Source organism: Sus scrofa, chromosome 5 (genome assembly GCF_000003025.6).
Source record: "Sus scrofa isolate TJ Tabasco breed Duroc chromosome 5, Sscrofa11.1, whole genome shotgun sequence".
NCBI lineage: Eukaryota > Metazoa > Chordata > Mammalia > Artiodactyla > Suidae > Sus > Sus scrofa.
Genome location: NC_010447.5, coordinates 85,901,859 through 85,924,516, shown reverse-complemented (window position 1 = coordinate 85,924,516; position 22,658 = coordinate 85,901,859). Strand labels below are relative to the sequence as shown.

The following is a 22,658-nucleotide window of genomic DNA, read 5'->3' as shown; positions in this document are numbered from 1 at the left end:
AATAGCTTTTTCATTCATTCACAAACCTGAAAAATCAGTCTTGAGAAGAGATGACGGCTCAAGAAGAGATGTTTATGGTGATTACATAGGAATTAAGTTGGGTACTTTGTCCTTTCCTGCCACTGAGATAGTAAAGCTACACTGGCTCTCCAAGACTCCCAGGAGTTATGTTGATCCAGCTTTTCCAGTGCCCTAGTGATTGATACTGGGCAAGTCATTAACCTTTCTAATCTTTAGTTTTCTTATCAATAAAATTAAATAATAACTCCCATTTCATAGGATGTTGTGAGAATTAAGACAGATAAAGCACATATAACATTGTATACATTGGATACATACAGCTCAATGAGTGTTGGCAGTTATCATTTTAATTGTTAGTATTATCATTGTTGTTATTTTCATAATCAACTGCACAATAGCAAGCATCTTGGATTTGATTTCACATCTTTTGCAAAACAATTTGCTCTAAGGATAGAAAGGGGGAAAGAGTAAGAATTAAAATCATATTGTCCAGATTACATAATTTTTTATCTTAAAAAGCCTCATCCAAGTCAGCATAGAGGTATTTGATGACAAGTCAGTGGAGCCACTACCTTCGGTTATTTCTAAGACCAGTAGTTTGCAAATGTCGTTTATAAATGGCCAGACTATAAATATCTTAGGGTTTGCGGGATAAACTCTCTCTGTCACATTTTATGCCACTGTACCATGAAAGCAGCCATGGACAATTCATAAACAAATGGACACGGCTGCACTCCTAATAAATCTGTATTTAAAAAACAGGTGGTGGCCCAATTTGGCTTGAAGGTTACAGCTTGAAGACCCTGCTTAAGAAAAATGTCTTTTGTTGAAAATATCACAGCTGGGTTAATTAACACTATTTCTGTAACTAATAATCCCAAATTCTCAGTGGCTTAACACAATTGATGTGTGTTTCTTATACAAAGTTTGGTGGACAGCCTTCCAATGGTGCTCTGGGGATCCTATCTCCATCCATCTCAGGGCAACCCCATCTTCCAGGGTTCCCTGGAGCCCCTTGCTGGATGCTTTGTATCCAGCCAGTCCTTGAGTGAAAAGAGAGAAGGAAGAAGAGAGGATCACGAGGAGCTTTTCAAGGCCAGGCCACACGCGAACCCACACGACAGGGGCCAGAACTAACTACAAATGATTCTGAGAAATACAGGAACTTGCTATAAAAGTACCCAGTAAAGAAATGAGGATTGACGAGCATCAATCTAGCCAATATCTAACAAATAAACCAAAAAAAAAAGTTAAAAAAAAAAATTCAGCTTTGGCAGCATATCTTCCCTCTAAAAATCTGGATCCTCCTTGTAGGACAGCTACATAATTTGTTGGGCACAGTATACAATGAAGATGCAAGGCCTCCTGAACAAAATCAGGGTAAAACGCTTTTGTCATAGTATTTTCTTTATTTGTATCTAACCTCTCATTCTCTTGGTCCTGGGGGGACTCACAAGGCAAGAGTGTTCACAGGCACCCAGCGCTTACCCACAATTCAGCATATGGGACCTACTCTGAACCCTGACTCTATCTGTATATGCACTGACTCCCCCACCCCATGTCACCCCCAGGGTAGAGGGGTCAGGAGCCAAGATCTAGTCTCAAGAAAAAGAGCCTGTTTGTGAGCCAAGACTCCAAGCCCCAACTCTTGCTCCAATGTCATCAAACTTTACTTACAATACACAAATTCAAAGATACAATTATTAAGAAGTTCAAGATGGTAACTACAGAACATTAAATGCCAAAGGCATGGCCCCCATGTGAATATGTTGTCCTGTGCAACTGCACTGGCTGTATCGCACGAGGCCAGCCTGCTGTCCTTTCAGCTTGATCACTTGCTGAAGGAGAAAAGCCTAGAAGTCCCCACGTTAAGAAATGTAGTAAAAAGTCAAACTCAGAGTGTCACACCCAGAGCTACTAACTGCTCTTGCCCAGCTTTTTCCAACCTTCTTCTCCAGAAAAGACATTGTATCAAGCCATTGTAGAAATCTGGCCAAGACTGAATTGGCCTCAACAAGACAACCCCTAGCTCTGGGCTGTCTAAATTGTTGCACGATAAGGAAATTCCAATGGACCCAGGGCTCCAACACTGAATCATTGTACTATTTTTCGTATGTAACATTTATTCCTATTTAAAAGTCATATAGGTGGACCTCAAGGAAGCTAACTATCCATTCATGATTTATTCTGTGCTGCTAACCATGTGAAAGACAATGTAGAGTCAGGGTGAGGAGTTCTGACTAACTGAATCCAATCCTACTTCCTGGATTAGCTTTGTGGCTTTATGCAAGATGCTATACTTCCATGAGCCCCAGTTTTATCATCTATAAAATGGGTTTAATAATATCCACCTCATAGTACTGCAGTGAGGATGACAAAGAGATAATATGTTTACAGATCTTGATACATAGTAAGTGTTCAAAACATGGAAACCATAATTGCTATGCACTGGTGATAATGCCAGCCATTATTTCTGGGAGGTGGGGAGAGGAGTGGATCTTCAGACACAACCCCCAAACTGGAAGGTTATGAGTTTCGAGGGAGAATGAGTTCTAAACAAAAACTGCAAAGCCAGGTGGTAAATACACAGAGCCGCAATAACAGGACAGATCATAATGTTATAAAAGCAGTACTGTTGGCGTAGCTTCTCATTTGGATTGGTGACACTTGTCAGAGACTTTTCAGGCTCTTCTTGAGTCTGCCAGCTCTAAAGTTAAACACCTCTACATAATTTTCTTTGGGAGGGGAGGGTACATGATTTAAATGCAAGGCTCTTTGGTGGTTTAGGAATTTACGAGGGGCAATTATCTATGTGAGTGAAATGTGAGTGCAAGTAAATAATGTGATGCATGTACCCACAGTAAATAATAAAAATCAGGCAATGTAAGTGGTTTCTGGATATCGTCTTTGCTTTCTGGATATTGCCTTTAGTACTGCAATTCAGCCAGCGTAGTTAGATGCTATAAGCTCAATAGGGAAGAGGAAGCATCCTCATAAAATAAACATTTGTCTGCAAATTTTCCAGTTGAAGGAAAGGCTGGCTCTTAGCTCAGCTACCTCCACTGCACATGATGATTGGACATTAGTGAATCATGCAGCCTGGGTCAGCCTAAAATTGTCTTATAATGAAACTGAGATATAATAGGAAGTTGTGCTATTTTTGTATTTCCAAAGGAGGAGGTCTCTCATACAGCTGTGCTCCTGTGTTGAAAAGTGACCCTCAAAACAAGAAAATGATACAGGACAAATTCAAGCTCTGGGATTAAAAGAGGCAACAAAACAATCTTGTTTCTGCTTCATAAAAGGATGTTCTCACAACAGACACATGTCTATGGTTACCAGTAATAAGAAAAGATCAGATCAATCAGCTTTCCTTGAACTTTGGTGATCTTATACACAATTTTAAATATGGAAGCTGTACTTCCTTCATCAGGCTGATTTTATTTTTCACTTCAAAAATATCTAACTATTCTTAGAGGGTCCATGTATAAGAAAGACAGAAGTCTGCTTAGTTCTCTAACGTCCTAGCAGAGTACTGGAATTTCATTTAATGTGGAAGATCACAATGAATAAGAGTTGCAAATCTCTTAGTGAATCACAAGGCCTGCAACATGCTTGAGAATACTGTTACATAAAGTATTTCTACTTGACCATGCAGTATATATGTTTGCCCTCTGTGGTCTCTGGAAACAAGTCTAAACCTGCTAGGTTCTCAGTAAGAATAGAGGTCATGATATTTTAAATGTGTATGCCAATGTTTTGTTTGTAAATGTCAGAAATTCACTTCTATGGCTGTATTGGTTTCTTATGGCTGTTACAACAAATTATTACAAACTGAGTGGCTTAAAACAACACCAATTCATTAACTCACAGATCTGGAGGTGAAGAGTCTAAAAACAGGTCCACAGGCCCATATTCCTTCAGGAGCCTCTTGGGAACAATCCCTTTGTTTTGTTCAGCTTCTGGAGCCCCTGTATTCTGTGGTCGTGATCCCCTCCTTCATCCTCAAAGCCAGCAGTACAACATCTTCTCTGTTCTCTGACCTCCAGCCTCCCTCTTATTAGGACTTTTGTGGTTTCATCAAGCTCACCAGGATAATCCCTCCTCCACAAAATCCTTCATTTTATCCCATCTGAAGAATTTCTTCCACTATGTAAGGTGACAGGTTCACAGGATCTGGGAATTAGAATGGAGACATATTTTGGGGGCCATGATTCATCCTACCACCATGTCTGTCATCACTGCAACTCTTTTTTCCACTTCATGTGCAAATGCCCATGTGATTTCATGTATCAGCATATAAACAAGCTCAAGTCTCTTCATGGCTTAAATAGACCCTCTCTGAATGCCAAATCTCCTTCTAGCTACCCTCCTTATCTTTCTTCATATTCAAAGTCAAGTAACTGGGCACAGTGACTACACTATCTCTGAGACATCTTTCTTTTTCCTAATCTTAAAATCTTCACCTGCTGCTGCCTGACATCTGCCCTCCCCCCCGCAACTCCATCATAGTTTGGCGAAAGTCAATAATGACATTTCCATTGCCAGAATCCTATCCTTATTTAACTTCTCAGTAGCATTCTATACTATTGATGTATCTTTTATTCTTCACTTTCTCTCTTACCTTGGATCTTGGGATGGACATTTATTGTTTCGGATCTTATTCTGATATGGGCCCTTGATTTGGTGCAGGGAACAACTCCCCCTCCCTCCCTTTCAGTCGTGCTAAATTCACCCTCAGTGGCTGCCCTGGGCATATGACTTAGCCTAACAATCAGAGTATCACCTGTCCATGGTCACAGTGGTTGGTTCAGGGACAGGCAAATGGTACAAACAAAGCCAGTGAGGTACAATTTCAGGACTTTTATTGGGACAACTGAGAGATACTTTTTCCAGTAAGATTAGAGAAGTGGGCAGCCATTCTGACACACTGACCACAGTTTGTGAATGAAGCGGATGTGAAGGAGAATTACAGGAAAGAGAAGAAAAACCACGTGGTGATTATATTATCTCTGGATTTAGCTTAGGCTGAATTCTGCCTCTGGGCTTTTTGATTATGAGATCCTGTATATTCCTTTCAGTTGCTTAAACAAACTTGAGCATCTTTTGGGTCACTCCCAACAGAGTTTCTCCTGACGTGGTTGCCACCATGGCACGTCTCTCTGGTCTCATCCCAGGACTTCCTTGTTCTTTTTTTCTCTGCTCTCCCTTAAACACAGGTCTCTGGTTCTGCCCTTGTCTGTCACATTTTCTCCCCTACATTCTCTTACAAATCAATGTTCACATTTTCTGTTACCGCCTGGGTGCTCCTGACAGCCTCATATATGTCTACAAACCAGACTCTCCTGAATTCCATTTCCATTTAGCCAACTGTATTCTTTTTATTATTATTATTAATAATATTATTTTTGGTCTTTTTGCCTTTTCTAGGGCCGCTCCCACAGCATATGGAGGTTCCCAGGCTAGGGGTCGAATCGGAGCTGTAGCCGTCGGCCTACACCAGAGCCACAGCAATGCGGAATCTGAGCCGCGTCTGCAACCTACACCACAGCTCACGGCAATGCCGGACTGTTAACCCACTGAGCAAGGCCAGGGATCGAACCCACAATCTCATGGTTTCTAGTCGGATTCGTTAACCACTGCGCCACGACGGGAACTCCTAGCCAACTATATTCTAACACTGCCTCCTAGATATCCCACAGGTAACCTCCAATTAAAGTGTCCAAAGCAAATATATCCTCTTCCTCCCCTCCACCACCCTTAGTCAATAAATTCCCACTTCTGTATTCTCTATCTTAGTAACCACCTGTTCAGGGTTGAAATGTGTCCCCTTATAACATGTTGAAGTCCTGACCCACAGTACCACAGAAGACACAATTCTGTTCTCCTCTGCTAGGAATCCTACAATGATTGCTTACCGCCTTCACGATAACATATAAACCTTTCAGAATAAACACAAGATCCCTCATTATCTCACCTCCGTAAGTCCAGCCTTGCATCCTCCTATTTTTCACCTTGAACTTCACAACTCCCAGTCACTGCATCTTTAGCTCCATAATCTTCCATCCTGTCTCATGGCTCTGTGTTTTATGTTCACTGCTGTCTCTGTTAGAATGTCCCTCCCACTCACACACCAAATTCTTCCTCCACCTTCAAATCTCAGCTCACTGACTATCTCCTTAGAGATGCTTCCCCAGATTCTCTCAGGAGTTTAAATATTCTTTCTTTAGTTCCATCATCTTTGGTGCTTCCTCTATTGCAGCAGTTATAGTACTTCCCCGAAGGTCTGGGTTTTCTCAGGAGTGTGAGCTCCCTGAAGGGAGTGACTCTGTTTTCACTTTTGCACACTAAGTAGGGGTTCAGTAATGTGGCATACACGAATTAATTAAGTAAATGAAGTAAACTAGAATTGCAAGGAACTGTTGCAAATAATTCAATATATCAGGAGCTGGCTTTAACTGGATGGGAATGCTCACTTATTATGGTAGTGCTTATCATTCACATTCATTCATTTATTCACGCCTGCATTTGCCAAACGTGCATTGCATACCTAGGATGTCAAATCGTGTGCCTGGCACTGAAGACGTGAAGACAAGGATGACAAACCACCTTGCACCAGGAGCTCACAATCAGAACTGCAAACAAACGTGTTATCAAGCATTATAAATACATGGACAAGAGCCAGTAGAAGATCCTTTTGAGATACTAGTTACGGAGCAAGGCCTTGGTGAGGTGGATGGCAGGGAGGAGTAATTTAATCCTCACATCACCTTACTGCAGATAGAGGAAACAACCCACACAAAGTAATTAAATAGGAATTCTGAGCTTTCCTCTATTTAAAGAAAATGAAAAGGATTTGATTTGTAACCTAGAGCCCTAGGTCTGAAAATATCTACTTTTTAATTTTCCTTCCTCTTAAATCACTCACACGATAGCAATTTAGAGCCTCTTCTGCTCTTAACTCCTGATTCCCAACTTCTCTCCTTCAACTGCTTCCTGTCCCATAACACACAACCTCTTGTGGGTTTTTTTGTGTGTCTTTTTTTTTTTTTTTTTTTTTATGTTTTTAGGTCAGCACCATGGCATATGGAAGTTCCCAGGTTAGGAGTCAAATTGGAGCTGTAGCTGTTGGCCTATGCCACAGCAACATCAGATCCAAGCCACATCTGCAACCTATACCACAGCAATGACGGATCCTTAACCCACTGAGAGTGAAAGCCAGGGATGGAACTTGCATCCTCATGGATCGTAGTTGGGTTTGTTACCGCTGAGCCACCACAGGAACTCCTTCACAACTTCTTTTGATTAGACTTGGCTCCTGGTATCCACAGATTAAGCATTTGCAAATTCAACCAAATGTGCTTGAATATTTTTCATAGGCTCAAGAGACTTGAGCATCTGTGAGGTCTGGTATCTGTGGGGCATCCTGGAACCAGTCTCCCTCAGACAGAGAGGGACAATTGCATGTCCTCCTCATTTCTACCTCAAGACCCATCATCGCCCAGTCCAAAGAGAATGACAGGCCTTCTGTTCCTATCCATGCTCATACTCCCTAGGAAAGACAGAAGGGAGGTGGCCACACCACTGACATTCTCCGAGACCCCCAGTTATTCCACACAGTGCCAGGGAACTCCTGAAGGATGAAGTTGTTCTCCAACTCTAATACTTTGCTAAGAGGAAACCTCCTTCTTTCATTAAATTCAGCAAACATTTTTGAGTATATTTGGAACAACTCGTGTGTGTTGAATTTGCTTTTTCAACTGCTAAGTTTATGAAATCTGAATATGGACCAAGAATTTCCCATGAGCAGTGCTTAGCATAAGCACTCAGAAAATAACTGTTTTCATAGAGTTTGGATTTTAGTTGAGGCATATAGCTAACAAGCAAACATAATAAATCAGCAAATTATATAGCACACTAGAAAGTGGTAAGTACTATGTAAAAAAATTGAAAGGAGTATTTGGGAAGAATAAGCTTACTCTCACCTTGAAATGGAAGAAAGCGTTTCAGAGATTGCCCAGTTAGTAACTAGTAGAATTTAACCTCTTTTCTGTACACCATGCTGCCCTAATTAAAATAGATTATTAAGTCATTATGTATTAATGGTAATATATGAGGGATTTTAAATTACAATCATATGTCTAGAATACATAGAATAAGTTAGGGGTGTACATTCATAGGGAATTTTTTTCATTTTTAAAAATTCTTATTTGTTTTATTTTACATATATATAAAACTATATTTCTATTCTATATACACTCTGTAAACACCAGACACATTTCAAATCCATTCTGGTAGTAATTTTGGATTTTGCCCTATATTTTTAAAAAAATACATATTTGATTGTAGAAAGCACAAGTTTTCTTTTCTTTTTTTTTGGCTTTTTAAAAATCTTTTATTTATGTGTATATATTTTTTTCTACTGTACAGCATGGTAACTCAGTAACATTTACATGTATACATTCTTTTTTCTCATATTACATGTTCCATCATAAGTGACTAGACAGAGTTCCCAGTGCTACATAGCAGTATTCCATTGCTAATTCATCCCGAAGGCAACATTCTGAATCTATTTATCAAACCAGTCAGAATGGCCATCATTAATAAGTTCACCAAAAACAAATGCTGGAGGGGGTGTGGAGAAAAGGGAACCTTCCTGCACTGTTGGTGGGAATGTGAGCTGGTACGACCACTATGGAGAACAGTATGGAGGTACCTTAGAAATCTATACATAGAACTACCATATGACAAGTTTTCTTTATTAGGGAAACATGGGATAAATGAGAGACTCAGAAGATCTGGGTTCCAGTCTCAGTTCAACCATTTCATACATTTCGGTCTTGCACAAATCATTGAGGCTTATCTGCTTCTCAGCCAGGCACTGAGTGAAGGGTGACTTCTGCACTTAAAAAAAGAGGAGTTCCCTTCCTGGAGCAGTGGAAACGAATCTAACAAGTACCTATGAGGATGTGCGTTCAACCCCTGGCCTTGCTCAGTGGGTTGGGGATCCGGCGTTGCTGTGAGCTGTGGTGTAGTTCGCAGATGTGGCTCAGATCCCGTGTTGCTGTGGCTGTGGTGTAGGCTGGCAGCTGTAGTGCCAGTATTTGACCTCTAGCCTGGGAACTTCCATATGCCACAGGTGTGGCCCTAAAAAAGCTAAATAAATAAATAAATAGCCCACCAAAAATGGCAACAGTCTGTGAAAGCTCATATAAACTTGAATATTCAATTTAGAAGTGAATTACTTACACACATGTTAAGTACCTGTTTTCTAGAGTTGTCATAAAAATGTCTAAGGGGAGAATTCTAATTTGATTCCCCTGTGGTGACTACGTGTATGAGCTGGGTTCTTTACCCTTTTACATGGAGAGTATCTATCTTTTTCTTTTAAAGGAATCAAAGAGCGAGACTACCACTGCTTCTCTTTATTGTCTCATTAGATACTGTAAAATTTTATTAATATGAGGCCTTTTGGGAGTCAAATGCACTGAATATTATTACTGTATATCATGGTGCCTTTTTGATGTCAAATATTTACATTGATGTATGATTACACCCACGATATGTTTGCGCAGGATTCCTATGACTTATTCAGGCATTTTTATTCCAAGTTCCAAGTCTTCTCACTTATCCCAGCTGGAACTCTTTCTCTTAACTGTCTTTCTCTCTGAATCCCACCCACTAGTTAGTATAAGAAGAGCTAAAGACAGTTTAGTATTTCAAGTAACATTGCACCACTGTCCCAGAGAACAAATCCTGCTGCCTTTCCTGAATTTGCTGCTTCCCCAAAGGTCTTCAAGCTCTCTAAGCTTTATTTTGTCTATCTGAGAATAAGACTCATAGTTTCTTTTCCCTTTTTATTTTCTGTTTCAGGACTATGACCATTCCCCTATTTTTTACCAACTGAATATTTGGAAAACAGTCCAGCAAATGGACTGCAGGGTTCTCTACACAGAATTCCAATTGGCTGAATTATTGAGCCTATCTGGTTCCAACCGAATCTCTTGAATTCTGGTCAGGCTTCATGCACCCTGGAGCTTTCTTCTTATTGGCACTGACCCAGTGGGATCCAGAACCATGTCCAACATCAGCCCTAACCTTAAGAATCTCACCGAAATGGGCATTATTTTCACATTCCGCTTTCAACAAGAATTTCGGGGACATCTCCAGCTCTTGCCCCAAACTAGGCTTCTTGGGTTTAGAGAGAATGAAAAGAAGGTTTCTATTGCACTCCCACAGTTGGCTGAATATGTAGGGACATGTACATCCACCCTTATGCAACTGCCACTAGTCACACATGGTTATCAAGCACATGAAATATGGCTAGTGTGACTGAGGAACTGAAATTTTAATTTTTATTTGAAAATTTAAATCGGTTAAAATAAAAAACATACTGAATTCAATAACTCATACATTTACTGAAAAACATTTAAGGAGCAACTTGTGTATGTGACTATATTGTCAGCTCAATTTTATAAAATCTAATTACAACTCAAATATTTCCAATGAAAATTTAGTGTCCAATTAAGATGTGCCCAAAGTGTAGAATGCACCCCAGATTTCAAAAACTTAGTAATGAAAAACATTAAATATCTCATAAAATCCAATATTTTATGTTGATTTCAGATTGAAATATTTTAGATAAATTGAGTTAAGTAAAATATCTTATTCAAATAAATTTCCATTATGTTTTAAACTTGTTAAAACATTTTAATTCACATTATATTCTCCCGGATAGCACTGCTCTAGATCGACCTCAGGAGTACTGAGAAATCAGTGCTTTCTAGTCTATCATGCCCAGATTGCTGTTGAGGGAACTAACTTCTGTTAATCAGCTTCTACACTCTGGAAATTATTCTAGTTTCTTTAACTTATTAAATCATGTAATAGTCATGACAACTCTGTGATTAAGGTATAACAGAGGCTTATAAAAATTCAGCATGAGCCCCCCTACCTCAAAGCACATAGCTAGGAAGGGTCACCCTAGGTTTAAGTAGAGTTCTTCTTAAAAACAATAATATAGTAATAATATTTAACAAAATCTATGACGTGTTTTCATAGAAGCTTTTTGTGTCATCTGTCATTTAATCATAAAATTAATCTTATGCATTGTAACTACACCTACCTTATAGAAGGGATGCGAGTTTGAACCAAGAGAATACATATAAAATTCTGAGAAAGATATATATGTTAATTACTATTTTATTTTTCAAATGAGGAAATTACAATGCTACCTTTGTCTCATTCCACAGGCAAACTATTTCTCCTTTCTCATACTGCCTTCTATTTCAGGATATTTATGATACAATTACCATACATTTGTATGCATTTTTTCCAGTTCAGTGTTATGGTTATTTGTTTTGTCTTTGACTTACAAATTGCATCTACCACTCTGCTTTTTCTTAACCTTTCTGGTTATATCATATGTGTGGTCAGTACCCCTTTCAGTATTAATCACCAAATTAATCTTCAGGCAAAATCATCTCCCTTTTATATAGCATATGGGAGAATTTAACCTATTATTTTTCTCCCATTTCCTTATCTATAAAAAGGAACCACTCAGAAATCATTGCCTATTAATTTTTAGCTAAGTTTAGCACCGACAGACAGTACAAAAAGAACCACTCAGTGAATTTTCCAATCTAATGTTTCAAATTGCATTCTTCTCTGACTAAAGTAAACAGATACAAAATAGGAGCCAATGCCTTCCTCAAAAAACAAGAAAAATTTCAAATAATCTAAAATACCATCTAAAGAATTAGAAAAAGAAGAACAAAAAGCCTAACATCAGCAGAGAGAAAGAAACAATAAAGATCAGTGAGGAAATAAATAAAAAAGATTTTTTTAAAATTATATAAAAAAATCAATAAAACCAAGAGCTGGTTCCTTGAAATGGTAAACAAAATTGACAAATCTCTGGCCAGAGACACCAAGAAGAAAAGAGAGAATGCAAACAAACAAAATAAGAAATGAAAAAGGAGAAATCTCACCTGATATTGCAGAAATACAAAAACCCATGAGAATACTAGGAAAAATTATATGACAACAAATCATGCAACCTAAAAGAAATGGGCAACTTTAGAAATATATAGCCCACCAAACTGAATCAGGAATAAATAGATAATTTGAACAGACTAACCACTAGAAGTGAAATAGAAAATGTGATTTAAAAAAAAAACAAACAAAAACTCCTGGAGCTCCCATTGTGGCTCACTGAGTTAAGAACCTGACTAGTATCCATAAGGATATGGGTTCAATCCCTGGTCTTGCTCAGTGGGTTAAGGATCTGGCATTGCTGCAGCAGCAGTGAAGTCTGCAGGCTAGGATCTGGCATTGCTGTGCTGTGGCTATGGCATTGGCTGTCAGCTGCTGGCTAAAGCTCCAATTCAACCCCAGCCTGGGAACTTCCAGATACCACAGGTGTGGCCCTAAAAAGACAAAAGCAAACAAACAAACAAATACAAACAAAAAAAAGCCCCCGCAAAACCAAACCAAAACAAAAAAACCCTCCCTACAAATAAAAGTCCAGGACCAGACGGCTTCACAGATGAATTCTACCAAACATACAAAGAAGAGCTTACACCAACCCTTCTCAAATTCTTCCAAAGACTGAAGAGGAGGGAAGACTCCCAAAGACATTTTGTGAAGCCACCATCACCCTAATACCAAAACCAGACAAAGCTACTACACACACACACACACAAACACACACACACACACACACACACACACACACACACACATATGTGTGTGTGTGTGTATATGTGTGTAGGCATATATGTATATATATATATGCCAACATATTTTGTTGGCATATATGTATATATATGTCAACATCTTTGATGAATATAGATGCAAAAATTCTCAACAAAATGTTATCCAACTGAATCCAACAACACATAAAAAAAGATCAAACACCATGACCAAGTAAGGTTTGTCCCAAGATCACAAGTATGGTTCAACATGCTCAAATCAATCAATGTAATACACCACATTAACAAAAGAAAAGTCTAAAACCACATGATCATTTCAACAGATTCAGAAAAAGCATTTAAAAAATTCAATATCCATTCAGGATAAAAAATTCTTACCAAAGTGGGTAATGGAAGGAACTTATCTCAACATAATAAAAGCCATTTATGACAAATCTACAGCCATATAATACTCAACAGAGAAAAGCTGAAAGACTTCCTGCTAAAATCTGGAACAAGACAAGGAGGCCCACTCTCATCCACTTTTCCTCAACATAGTGTTCAAAGTCTTAGGCACACAAAAAAAAGAAGGACAGACAGAAAGAAAGAAAGGAAGGAAGAAAAGGTATCCAAATTGGAGAGAAGAGGTAAAATTGTCACTCTATGCAGATGACATGATACTATATATAGAAAACCCTAAGGACTCTACACAAAACTACCCAATCTGATAAACAAATTCAGCAAAGTAGCAGGATACAAGATTAATATTCAGAAATTAGTTGCATTTCTTTATACTAACAATGAAATATTAGAAAAGGACTATTCAAAAATGTCTTTTAAAATTGCACCAAAAAATAAAATAAAATACCCAAAAATAAACCTGACCAAGGAGGTGAAAGACTTATATGCTGAGATCTATAAAATATTAATACAGGAAATCAAAGAGGATTCAAAGAAATTAAAAGCTAGCCCACACTCCTGGATTGGAAGAATTGATATTGTTAAAATGGCCACACTATCTAAAGCAATTTATAGATTTGATGTGATCCCTATCAAATTACCGATGACATTTTTCACAAATTATCCAAAAATTTATATAAAACCATATAACTCTCCCAGACTTCAAACAATATTACAAAGCCACAGTAATCAAGACAGTGTGGTACTGGTACCAAAGCAGACATATAGACCAAGAAATAAACCCCAAAATAAACCCAGAACCCAGAAATAAACCCAGACACCTATGGTCAATTAATATTTGACAAAGGAGGCAAGAATATAAAATGGGATAAAGACAGTCTTTTCAGCAAGTATTGCTGGGAAACCTGGACAGCTGCATGTAAATCAATGAAAGTGGAACACACCCTCACCCTACGCACAAAAATAAACTCAAAATGGCTTAAAGACTTAAACATAAGACAAGATACCATCAAACTCCTAGAAGAGAACATAGGCAAAACATTCTCTGACATCAACTTTACAAATGTTTTCTCAGGTCAGTTTCCCAGAACAACAGAAATAAAAGCAAAAATAAACCAATGGGACCTAATCAAACTGACAAGCTTTTGCACAGCAAAGGAAACCATAAAAAAAAAAAAAAAAAAAAACCAAAAGCACAACTTATAGAATGGGAGAAAATAATTTCAAATGATGCAACTGACAAGGGCTTAATCTCCAAAATATACAAGCAACTTATACAACTTGACAGCAAAAAAGCCAACGACCCAATTGAAAAATGGGCAAAAGATCTGAATAGACATTTCTCCAAAGAAGATACACAGATGGCCAACAAGCACATGAAAAAATGCTCAACATCACTGATATTAGAGAAATGCAAATCAAAACTATTATGAGGTACCACCTCACACCAGTCAGAATGGCCATCATTAATAAGTCCACAAATAACAAATGCTGGAGGGGTGTGGAGAAAAGGGAACCCTCCTGCACTGTTGGTGGGAATGTAAATTGGTACAACCACTACGGAGAACAGTATGGAGGTACCTTCGAAAACTATACGTAGAACTACCATATGACCCAGAATCCCACTCTTGGGCATATACCGGGACAAAACTTTCCTTGAAAAAGACACATGCACCCATATGTTTATTGCAGCACTATTCACAATAGCCAAGACATGGAAACAACCTAAATGTCCGTTGGCAGATGATTGGATTAAGAAGATGAGGTATATATACACAATGGACTACTACTCAGCCATAAAAAGAACAAAATAATGCCATTTGCAGCAACATGGATGGAACTAGAGACTCTCAGACTAAGTGAAGTAAGTCAGAAAGAGAAAGACAAACACCATATGACTTCACTTATATCTGGAATCTAATATATGGCACAAATGAACCTTTCCACAGAAGAGAAAATCATGGACATGGAGAACACACTTGTGGTTGCCTGGGGGAGGGAGTGGGATGGACTGGGAACTTGATGTTAATAGATGCAAATGATTGCCTTTGGAATGGATAAGCAATGGGATCCTGCTGCATAGTACTGGGAATCATATCTAGTCACTTACAATGGAGCATGATAATGTGAGAAAAAAGAATGTATATATGTATGTGTGACTGGGTCACCTTGCTGTACAGTAGAAAATTGACAGAACACTGTAAACCAGCTATAATGGAAAAAAATAAAAATCAATAAAGGCCAAATAAATACATAAATAAATAAATATGGGATTCTCAGTAATAAAAAAAAAGTGTAAATAGCAAGTGCTGGAGAGGGTGTGGAGAAAAGGGAACCCTCCTGCACTGCTGGTGGGAATGTATATTGGTATAGCTATGGAAAACTGTATGGAAGTTCCTCAGACAACAAAAAATAGAACAATCATATGATGCAGGAATCCCACTCCTGGACATATATCCAGACAAAACTTTCTTTCAAAAAGATAAACACACCCCTATGTTCACAGCAGCACTATTCACAATAGCTAAGACATGGAAACAACCCAAATGTGCAACAACAGATTATGGATTAAGAAGATGTGTACACACATACAATGGAATGCTACCCAGCCATAAAAAAGAACAAACTTATGCCATTTGCAGCAACATGGATGCAACTAGAGATTCTCATATGAAGTGAAGTAAGCCAGAAAGAGAAGGACAAATACCATATTATATCAGTTATATATGGAACCTACAATATGGCACAAGTGAACCTACCCACAAAATAGAAACAGGCTCACAGACCTAGAGAACAGACTTGTGTTGCCAAGTTGGAGGAGAGAGGGAGTATGACGGACTGGGAGTTTGAGGCTGGAAGATGAAAAGTATTATATTTAGAATAGATGGACCAAAAGGCCCTCCTGTACAGCACAGGAAGCTATATACAATCTTCTGGGATATATATGTTTATATATATGAGTCATTTTGCTGTACAGTAGAAATTGGCATAACATCGTAAATCCATTATACTTTAATTTAAAAAAATTTTTAAAAATTAAAATTGCAAAACAGGAGCCAGTGATAGAAGTTCCTATTACAGGGGCTTATTCATGGAAACTATAGGCACCAAACACACCCTGCTATTAGAAGCAGCATGTCCTCAAAGCCCTAGTGAAGTTGCAAAGGAGGAAAAACAGATATGTGGTTAGGGCTTCTGCCTATCCATTTTTAAGGCCCCTCATAAATCCCTGGTGAATCAGTTTCAATCATGGCAATAAGGATGGTTTATTGAGTAACCCACACCCAAGTCAGAGGGAAAAATCGGCACTAATTCTTTTTGTTTATACTTTTATAATTTAGAAAGTATATTTGCACGCATTGCTTTGAGCCCCTCAGCTTCACTGGGAGAATGTGTATAAAACCTCCTATCCGCTGTGGTGTTCAATTTGTTTCTTTGCTACTACCTCCCACTAGAATGAAAACTTCCAAAGAGCAGGAATTGTTGCTCTGTTTCGCTTATGGTTGTGTCCTCAACACCAGGTTGAATGCCCCGGCATGTAGTGGGTACTCGATAAAGATCTGACTGAAGGAGTTCTGCAGGTCAGAAGACTGAGGGGCAGGCGAAGCACAGACCGCAATGAAACTGGGAACCGCAGGCAGAGCTGAAGGAGTACGCTGGGCTCTCCTCACCACCCGCCCCTGCCCACCAGGGAGCTGCTTTCCCCTGATGAATGATGAACAGATTTCTTTCACAAATGCGATGTGTTCAGTTGTCCCCTCATCTTTGAGTCTGGCTTTCCAGTGGATGAAAATAAGGTTCCAGAGGACATCAAACCAAAGCAAATACCACAGTGAGCAAGTCGTTCTGAGCCAATTAGAGTCGACAGATGAAGAACCTGATTATGAAACCCCACGGCTGGGATGCAGGATGTGGTCAAGGCCCCTTTCATCATGTCACAAAAATGTCACACAATTGGAAAAACGCATTAGAGTAAATACACATCCATTTCCACACTGAAGTAGTACCAAAGCTGAACATTTGCATTCAGCTAGAAAGAAAGAAAAAAAGAGAGAAAGAGAGGAGGGAGGGGGGAGAAAAAGAAGTACAGAGTAGCTGTCTAGACCTTGGTCCCATATGGTGCTGAATACAATGCTTTTAGGGGCACACAGGCAGCACCTTGCTGTGAGAACCAGGAAGGACTTATACTAAAGGAAGACTAAACCCCAGGAAGCAAGGAAGGGCAAGAACATCTAATTTCCTTTGATTTGGTATGATGCTAAATAAAACCCAGCAAGAACCAGAGTGCACAGGACCGCCCTGACAGCAGAAAGGAGAATTCAACACTTACAGTCAAGCACCTTTCAAAAACCCAAACAAATGTTGTTTTTTTAACACTCTGTAGCCAAGACATGGAAAATTTTTTTCTGATTTATTTATCCATTCCCTCATTTGTTTAATAAATGCAAACCATGTGTCCTGTGCTGGGCTAGGTATAGGATGTAATAGTTAACTAAGGTATGTTTTGTCTTTCTGAGGAGCTTCACTCTATTACATGGGAGAGACAGTCACAAGCACATAATCAGATTGTAAGACATGTTTTTATAGGCACATCTAGAAGCCTAGTTTCCTAGGGCTGCTGTAACAAATTACCACAAACTTCTGTCTTAAAACAACCAAAGTTTATTTTCTCACAGTCCTGTAGGTTAGAAGCCTGAAATCAAGGTGTCAGCAGTGACATGATTTTTCTGAATCAAGGGGAAAGTGCTTCCTTGCTTCCTCCAGGGTCTGGGGGTTCCAGGTGTTCATTCCCTGGCTTGTGGCTACATAACCCCAATCTCTGCCTCCCTCGTCCCATGGCCTTTTCCTCTTCTCCATCTGTCTCTCCTCTGCTCTTATAAGGACACTAGTCAATGGAAGCAGTGCCCACCCAGATAAACCAGGATGGTCTCATCTCAAGACTCTTAACTTAATTTTATCTGCAAAGGCTCTTTTTTACAGGGAAGGCCATAGTCACAGATTCCAGGATGTGGACAGTTTCCAGGACCACCACTCAACCCACTCCAGGTAGTATGTGTGAATAATGATATTGGCAGGAAGACTCACCTGGAAGAAATGAGGCATAGAAATGTGTGAGTTATACAGGCAGTGTTAGGGCATTAGGTTGTCATTCTAGGCAGAGGAAATAGCATGAGCTAAAGAATAACGACAAAATTGGTGAGCATAAAACAAGAGAAAGCAACTCAGTGAATCTGGAAGGTAATGTGACGAAAAGTAGCAAGAGATGCTGGAAACAGAGGTGGTAGCCAAACCCTGGAGGAGACATTCCACACCCTGGAGCTTGAGCTGTTGGTCAGTAGTTCCCAGCCAGTACGCCATGGCACACTGGAGGGTTGCCAGCTCATCAATGTTGGTCCAATGTTGGTTGCACTCTAGCCATACTGAACTTCCAACTCTTCAAACTGGACATGCTCACTCTTACCTCTGAGCCTTGCTACTTGCTCTTTTCTCTACCAGCAATGTTGAGTAAAACTAAGGAAAATGAGATTCAGAATGAACATGGAGTCAGGACACAATCCCAGATACTCTGCCTCTAAAATCACCTATTTGTCCAAAAGGGGAGTTTATTTCTCTTAAGTAAATGAGGCAAGTTGCTCATGGTGACTTTGCTCTCTGAAGTCCTCAGGACCCAAGCTCCTCCCACTCCCTCGAGTATGGTCGTGTCCTCACAGAACAAGGTGGCTTCTAGAAATCCTGCCATCAGATCTCCGTTCCAAGCATAAGAATGGGAGAAAAGACAAAGAACAATGGACAGAGGGCACCTACCAGATGACATGTAAGTCTGTGAAAGCTGCTTTATGACATTTCTGTGCCTCTCTTAGGCAAAAAAGCCCACCTTCCTCTAGCCCTCCTGCCTGTAGTAACAGGAGTCAAAAGGAAGTTGTGTGTGCTCCTAGCTAAACTCTCAACCTGGCTTTTCCTCAGCACTACCAGTCTCACCACCACTATCCACTCTGCCATTATCTCAGTGTCTGGTACCCCTGAGTCCCAGGCCAGGCTTCATCCCCAGGACTTTAATTCCTGCTCAACTTCATGGACAGTGAGGTAACACCCACCTCTTCCATCACTCTCTATCCTTCCACCTTGCTTTATTTTTCTTCATAGTATACTTGCCATCACCTGAGAAAATGTACTTTAAGTTATTTCCTTCCAGTAGATGGTGGGTCAGAGATTACTGGAATTTTTGTTTATTTTATTCACTGCCATTTCTCTAGACTCCAGACTATAGTATGTGCTCAATAACTATTTGTTGAATGAATGAATGAACAAATGAATGAGTGAATCTCATTGGTCAGGACTTAAACACATGGCAAGACCTACCAACGAAACTAGGAAATGTTGTCTGTATGCAAGCGATCATATACGACTTGCTAAAAATTGGAAGGATGCAAGAAAAGGAATTGTGGGATAACTGGCATCCTCTACTGGGGAGGGGCACCCACTAAGTGATCTTACAGACATCTTATAAATATGTTTACCTTCACTAAACTCAAACTATAAAGACAGAAGGCAAAAATATACCTGAAAGACAGGATGATGGTTATATGACTTAGGAGTTAGGCGTTTTGGTGACAGAAAGCTCCTTTAAGAAAAAAAAAATCTGGGAGTTCCCATCGTGGAGCAGTAGTTAACGAATCCGACTAGGAACCATGAGGTTGTGGGTTCAGTCCCTGCCCTTGCTCAGTGGGTTGATGATCAGGCGTTGCCGTGAGCTGTGGTGTAGGTTGCAGACGCAGCTCGGATCCCGCGTTGCTGTGGCTCTGGCGTAGGCCGGTGGCTGCAGCTCCGATTGGATCCCTAGCCTGGGAACCTCCATATGCCGCGGGAGCGGCCCAAGAAATAGCAAAAAGACAAAAAAAAAAAAAAAAGAAAGAAAGAAAGAAAAGAAAAAAAATCTATGTATTTAATATAAGTGTATATTTTAAATATATGTATATTCACACATATGTTACTATATATTACTATATACACGCAATATATCATGAAATTCTACTGTGCATATGAGCAAATTGAGAAAATGAAGTAACCTACTCTGGGACACAAAAGCCATTACGTGTCAAAATGAGGGCTAAAACTTTGGGTTTTGTGTTCTCTAGGTGTTCCACGAAACTTCTTATCATACTGTTGGGTTGCTGATTTTCCATAGACAGAGGCATGTGGGAAGAGAGAGATGACTATATGTGTGGTCAGAAAATCCATATCCTTCAGACAGGGCTAAAGAGTAGGCGGTGAAGAGAGCTCAGGAGAAATGAGAGGCCAGGACATCCCAAATTTATGAACTGATGTGTTTTGAGTGAAAAGACTTTTAAAATAGTCCACTAATGACTGTCGGAATCCAGCTAGTTCTAGATGTCTTTCTAATAATCCAACACTTAGTCTGCTGTGTTATTTACGTACTGAATGCTGCATGTGTACATTTAAATGTAACCTTTTCAACTGGAATCATAGGTAAATGTCCAGGTTCTTTGGGTTAGCTGATTGTCCTCTACATTGCTGAAAATGAATTAAAGTAAAAAGTCATGTTTCTATCTTTTGCAGGTCCCCTCATAAGCTCTAAGGGTTGCAGCATGTTGGCGATTTTGCTGGTGATGTGTGAGGCTGAGCCAAACTCAGTTTTCTCCTTTTCGGATGTTGAGTCTAAGGAAGTGCTGACAAGCAGGAGTTAAAAAAAAAAAAGAAAAAAGAAAAAAAAAGGTTGGTACCTTTTTTTTTGGCAAGCTATTTGATATGTGGGACCATTATTATTTTAGAAAGAAAGATGGCTTCCTGTGACAGACACAATCCTCTCTATCCACCCACCACCACCACTATCACATGCACTCAGACACCTTGCCTGAAGTCCTGAAACCAGTTACTAAGAAAGAAAAGAGTCCTAGGACTACGTGTGTCTTCATACTGTGGTTTTAAGGTATGAAGGGAGGGGACAGGTCTTTCCAATACAGGCATCTGATCCCACCTCATCAAGGAAGCAGGATTTGAGTGATACTACCATAGTTCTGCATCTTCCTGCCAGAGTCCTTACTCTGTTACACTGTAATTTCTCCATTATTAGTCTTCATCTAGCTACTCTGTGCTCTGTGAGGGCAGGAACTGTCTCTATCTTTTCACCTAGACATCCCTAAATCTTCTTAGAGCCTGGTGCATAACAGGTACTCAATAAATACCATTGAATTGAATCGATTCAGCTATCATATACAAAGGGAGGATGTGAAGGTTAAAATAAGTGTGGGCATAGAGAGCATCAAGGTTAAGGAAAGAATATGTTAACATAGGAAAAAAATGCTTGAATAAAAACAAGAAAATTTAAACACCCACCCACTGAAATTTAGGTCCTCATAATTAGGTGAATTTTTATAACCTAATTTAAAAATTTTTAAGGCATCGATGTATTTCTTTAGCATGCAAACAATACAAGGGAGTCTAAACAACTTCAGTTATTATTAAAGATGGCATTGATTTGGGTCAGTGTCATTTTAAGCTTCAGAGGAGATAGAAGCATAAGTTGGTTGTCATAGAAATTAGGAAATGATTCAGATTCTTAAAGAAGCTTGACTGGAATTTGGAATTGACTTGAAATTCAATATATTTTTAGTTGATGTTGAAGCCAAACTCAAAATGAAATCTATCAGTTAATTAAGTGTATAGAAGAGTTTTAATTAGATTTCATCAAAAGAACTGCTGCAATGAAATAATGGTATCCTATTTAGCACATTGGCTCCAAATTTCTCTTCCTATTCCCCAATTCTATTTGTTTTTCCTAACCCCACAAACAAAAAAAGATAAATACAAACAAACAGAACAATCTTTATGAGTACATGGGAGAGCTGTAAATTCTTGCTTTATTTCTCATAGGACACCAGAGGTCCTTTACAGAAGGTGGTCTTTTAAGACAGAGAATGCTGTCAAGTCTTCAAATGTTTAAGTTCAGGGATCGGTGTTAGAATCCTGAAAGTTTAACTAATACATAACATGAAAGTTGTTTAACTTAGCATTTATATTTCTATACATGCATAAATTATGAAGATATATACATGTTTCTATAAATACAGGCTAAGGGGGAAAAAATGTCAGGAAAGATCTTATGTCAACCTTCTATTTTTACCCACACCTTTTATAAAGAGACCATCCTGACACATTTTTTTTTTTCTTTGTCTTTTTGCCTTTTCTTGAGCCGCTCCCGCGGCATATGGAGGTTCCCAGCCTAGGGGTCGAATCAGAGCTGTAGCCACAGGCCTATGCCAGAACCACAGCAACGTGGGATGTGAGCTGCATCTGCGACCCACACCACAGCTCATGGCAATGCTGGATCCTTAACCCACTGAGCAAGGCCAGGGATCGAACCTGCAACCTCATGGTTCCTGGTCGGATTCGTTAACCACTGTGCCACGACAGGAACTCCCATCCTGACACTTTTAACAGAAGTGTGTAATTACAGTCACTCAGCTTTTTGCTTATATTTACAATTTCTCCTTCACTAAATACTTT

General features: G+C 39.3%; 1 long non-coding RNA gene across 1 annotated transcript in view; it reads right to left on the bottom strand.

Moving 5' to 3' along the window:
• Window positions 1-22,658, bottom strand: part of LOC102160458 — a 569,575-nt gene that overhangs the window by 117,069 nt on the left and 429,848 nt on the right. Inside the window, exon 7 of the long non-coding RNA XR_002344204.1 lies at window positions 3,893-4,197. This is a non-coding gene — a long non-coding RNA (uncharacterized LOC102160458). The remainder of the gene's footprint in view (window positions 1-3,892; window positions 4,198-22,658) is intronic.